The sequence below is a fragment of the Akebia trifoliata genome, chromosome 8 (assembly GCF_017979445.1).
Source record: "Akebia trifoliata isolate Shusen 1 chromosome 8, ASM1797944v1, whole genome shotgun sequence".
Taxonomy (NCBI): Eukaryota; Viridiplantae; Streptophyta; class Magnoliopsida; order Ranunculales; family Lardizabalaceae; genus Akebia; species Akebia trifoliata.
Genome location: NC_141382.1, coordinates 23,038,774 through 23,043,998, shown reverse-complemented (window position 1 = coordinate 23,043,998; position 5,225 = coordinate 23,038,774). Strand labels below are relative to the sequence as shown.

At 36.9% G+C, this 5,225-nt stretch overlaps 1 pseudogene; it reads right to left on the bottom strand.

Annotated features, from left to right (window-relative positions):
• Window positions 1–434: 434 nt before the first annotated feature.
• Window positions 435–1,738, bottom strand: LOC147396395 (BI1-like protein pseudogene; annotated as a pseudogene).
• Window positions 1,739–5,225: the final 3,487 nt, after the last annotated feature.

The following is a 5,225-nucleotide window of genomic DNA, read 5'->3' as shown; positions in this document are numbered from 1 at the left end:
TCAATGACTCTTAGTAAGAAAGCAAATCTTACTTAGTTAGTAAGACTAGTCCCACTCTTGACTGTCTTTTCAAGTTTTTTTTTTTTTTTTTTTTTTTTAAACTAATAAATTTATAAAACAGTGGGTTTCTGTGAAACAAGTATGCCAAAATATTAATTTTAAAATCAGATAAGGTGGGACCCGGCATTATTGGTAAAATAAAAACTTTTTTTTTTTTACTTGCTGTCAGCACACACATTAAAGAAAACTCTCATACCCTTTCTTCTTCTACAAGTTCCTTGACGATGTCATGATGGTCACTTCCAACCTCAGGTGGTGAAAGCTTGCCCAAATAAACAATATTTATGTTCACACTGACGCCTCAAAGCATTGAGAACATCAAGGATGACCGTCCTCTTAGTTTTGTCATAAGGTGGGACTTGAGTCAATGCTATTGACTTGCATACCCCTCAACACCCGCAAGATGGATCGAGGAACAAGTTGAGAATGTCTAGATAGAGAACGACAGATGCCCATTTGTACTCGTCATATGTGAAGCGCTTGATCAGGTTGTCTGTGTTGTAAACAAGATATGCTAAGAAAATCAAGGCACCAAGAACACCAAAGATGGCAACTGACGTGGGTCCGAGTGGGAAAAACATCTGAATAAAACTAGTAAGGAGGAGAAAAATGAGACTGATAAACAAGATAGGTCCAAGATAGCTAAAGTCCTTGCCCTTCTTTGAAGCCCAGAAAGTGTATCCAGTCAGGGAGAAGACCACGGCTGATGTTAGAATCAATGCTTCAAGTACTATTATTTGGTGTTTGCACAAGCAACGCCAACAGTAACGCTCAAGCATGCAGTGAAGAGCCCAAGTAATATGAGGTACGATGGATATTTTTGATGATAAATATACAATGGCCACATCAAAATCAAAGGCAAGATCGCAAAGAGCAACAAGAGTCCAGAGTTTCCCACCTTCCTAATGAAACCCCATCGAAGCTTGTTCTCCCCATAACTCAGGCCTGGATACAGAGTCCCATGCTCTAAGTCTCCTTTGCTTACGCTCGTGAATCCGTACATCTTCTTTCTCTTTCTCTCAATTTAACAACCCAGAAAGTTCAACATTATTCCCACAATTCGATTGAAAGGGAAGATTGAAAGAGTGGGTTTGAGTTCGTTGATTCAAACCGAGAAGATCAACGCAGATTTTTTTTTTTTTAAACTCAAAAATTTCATTTTTTTATTTGCACTCTCCTTTTAAAACAGATTTTTTTTTATTGAGAACCTAAAAACAGAAGAAGAAGCCGCGAGTTTCTTGTAAAAAAAATCTTTCTTTTTCGTTGCTCCAACCCATAGACCCATTAGATCTATGGATCGAAACCGATCGGGCAAAGTTGTGTCTCAAAACGATGAAACAAGATGTAGAGAGACAGATTTAACATGGGTCTCTTTGTTGGAGACGATGAAGCAAGACGTGAAAAACCAGATTTGAAGGAGATCTCACTGTTGGGGACGATGAACTCATGTTTAGATCGTTTGGAAAGATGGTGTGGGAATAAGAAAAAACAACCTTTATCAATTACGCACCATTCAACATTTTCAAACACTATTGTTAAGTTGGTGTGTAAACCGAAACGAACGTCATTACTCATGACACACCAACTCAAACTTGCTGTTGACAGAACCTCCAAACGAATTTTTTTTTTTTTTTAATTTTCTTATTGCTGTCAATGGACAACACTATTTTCCTAACCCAAAAAACTATTTTATTTAAAGAAACTAATTACACACTCTTTTTTTTTTTTAATTCTTTTTTTTTAAATTAAGAAAACAAAACATTATCCAATGATCAATGGCACCCACCCTAAAAAAAATAAAAAAAAAATCTTCACACGTAAAAATTAAATGCCAATAGTCCACCAATCATCATATTATCTTCAATAAAACCAATCATTCCGCAACCCTTCATTATTCAGGATCACATTAGATGACCCTTGATTAACCCACAAGAATAGTATATCGAAGCCAAATATTTAAAGTCCAAACACATATTCAATAATCAAAAAATAAAAAATAAAAAATAACAAAAATAACGATGCAAATAATGAATAAACAAATAAATATAGAAAAAAAATATAAGTTATTTTAGCGATACTCCCATACTTGGGGTTTTTCAAGTTTGATCCTCAATGTCCCCAGTGGAGTCGCCTATGAAAGCGCCCTCGATCCGCGGGGTGCGCGGATCCGCTTTTGACCCTTGAGGTTTGGGAGTCGCCACCTAGTTTAGGTCTAGGAACCATAAATGACTCTACAATGGATAAAAAAGAACTAATCTACATAGAAATCTGAATCCGGGGATCATGTTACGGGGTTGGAAGGTGTTAGGCACCAACCCCGCCCGGCCAATGCCGGTATCTACTTATCCCAAATAGATCTACATCGCTAATGATAAACTAGATTCAAAAAAAATAATAAAAATTTACCTTTGATCTGCAAAGGTGCTATTCCCTCAGATCTGAAAATGAACAGTTCCTTGTACCGTACTCCTTGCTTCGTTTTGTCTCCGGATCTGATTCCTGATCTCCGAGGCAAGGTGTCTCTTACTTGGATCTGGATGCTTTGAATTTGTGGTGGATTTTTGGGGTGTTTTTGAGAGGTTTTTGGGGTGTTTTTTAAGCTAAAATCGGAGTAGGGGTGTTAGGGAAGGAGTTGGGGCTCCAAAATTAGGGTTTTGGGGAGGTTATGGAGGCTTCTTCACCTACTTTTTCTAGGGTTTTTTCTTTGATACGAAAATAGGGTGTGGAGGCTCCTATTTATAAAGTTTTTAGAAGCATTTAGGGTTTGATTAGGGTTTCTTTTTAGGGTTTCAATTAGGGTTTTGACTTAGTCTTTAGGGTTTTAGGGTTTTGACTTTAGTCTTATGAGATTGACTTGATTAGTTTTAGATTAGGGTTTGGATTTAGGGTTTTGACCTTAGTCTTATGAGATTGACTTGATTAGTTTTAGATTAGGGTTTTGATTTAGGGTTTTGACCTTAGTCTTATGAGATTGACTCGATTACCTTGACTTCAGTCTTGCTTGATTGACTTTAATTTTGACTTCAATCTCACTGATTGACTTTAATACCTTGACTTCAGTCTTGCTTGATTTACTTTTAATTTTGACTTCAGTTTCACTTGATTGACTTTAATACCTTGACTTCAGTCTTGCTTGATTTACTTTTAATTTTTGGAGAACCCCCTTCTATTATATCTTTAATTCTTTGAACCCCCAATGGAGGGGTCCTTAAAGAAATATCCCACGAACCCTCAACAATTTTGCCTGAGAGTCCAATTAATCGATTTTTTAGGTTCAACTTTTTAAATTAATTTCATTAATGTTTCACTTTAATTATTTAATGTTTTATTTATTAATTTCGAATTTTTTAATTATGAAAATTGTGAAATTACCGTTTTGCCCTCGGAGAGGATTTTTTACGTTTTAAGTCGATTTTCAATGTTCCAGGATGTTTTGGAATCCGTTTTTCGTAAGGAATTAAGGAATGGGAATGTTGGTTTTTTTCATTTATGAAGTTTTTTATATGAAATGATCGTGAACTTTATGAGGGGTATTTTCGTAATTTTGTCAAATTTTGTGAAAATTGGCGAAGTGGTTTACTTGGTTTCGATTTATTGTTTTATGTGTTTGAGTGGGTTTTCCTAAGCGTAATGCAGGCTCTAGAGTTGTTTTGATGTTAGGGGTATTTTGGTAATTTAGTGATTTTTATCGTGAAGCTTCTTTTTGGTTTGCAAGATGATAATTTCTATGTTTCTGGGGTCGTATTTTCCTAACGTAGCGTGATTTCTAAGTTTTGTCAGTTCGAGATACCTCATCCAGATTTCTGAAACATATCTGGTAACAAAATAAAGCATTGGAATAGACATCCATCATTGGGAACCTTTGCGATCGGGTCGACGACTTGATTAATCAGGCGGATGCAAAAATGGGGTGTCTACACTCGGGCCAGGGGTTGAGCTGGGGTAATGGAGGTATTGGCGATGTAAGTATGGTTGATATTGGGTTTGGGAACATATGGTTTCTTAGGCTTGTTATCTGAGGGGTTGGAAAGAATCCCAGAGGCAAATGCATCATCAAGTTGGCTTCCAGCTTGTAGCAAGGATTCAAAAGTAGGGAGGTATTGGGCTACTAGGTGTTGAGCATATCCTTGAGAGAGGTTCTTTAGGATAATCGCTACTTGTTCCTTCTCCGAAGGTCTATCTCATATTTGAGTAGCCTTGACCCTCTAACGACTAATAAAATCAGTGAATGTCTCCCCATTTTTCTGTTTAGTTGCTTCCAAATCCCTTCTTGAAGTCTCAATCTCAGTACTGTATTTATACTGATGCCAGAAGGCCTTTGACATGTTCTCCCATGTACCCACAGTAACTGGATCTTGAGACATTAGCCAACGTAGTGCTAATCCTGATAAAGTCCTTTGGAACAATAATGTCATATGTTCGTCGCTAAGTCCCATAGTGCGCATGTTGGTAACATACACCTTAAGATGTGTTTTCGCACACCCTATCCCAGTTAACTTGTCTATTTCAGGCATCACAAACTTCTCTGGCAAATGGATTTTAGGGATGCGATTCAGAGCTTCAATGCCTGTTGCAATTTCATCAATACCCTTTATACTCTTCATAGCTGACTCCAGTTGAGACATTCTGTTAGATAACGCCAGATTTTCATCAACATACTCTTCATCTCCGTCAAGTTCGAAGACTTCACGTGGACGTTTCTCTTCTATCTTTTTTCTTTTTGGGTCATCTAGAGGATTTCCCGTCGATTTCGAGGTCTGTTCTAACATTTCCACTTTGCCTTTTATATTGTTGATATCATTGGCAAAGGCTGCCAAGATCTTACTGATCTCTGTGAGCTCAGATTCTTAAGCCATCTCTACTTGTTGACTTGGTACTGTGGTTCGTTCTAACCAACTGGACTTACGACTCCAACTAGGAGGTGGGCGTTTGAGTTTGGGCGCAATGATAATCCTATATGACCCCATCAAAGGTAGATTTAGTCAATTTCAATATTACCCCCTTGATAACATTTTAGAGAATCATTTATAAGGTTTGTGGCACCAATCCATTAATAATCCATTCACACAATGAGTATTCGAAAAGGATAAATATTTATTAAAAAGAAAGATAGTTTTATTTAAAATGTTTGACAAACAATATGTTCTTATTAAAACATCTTTCAA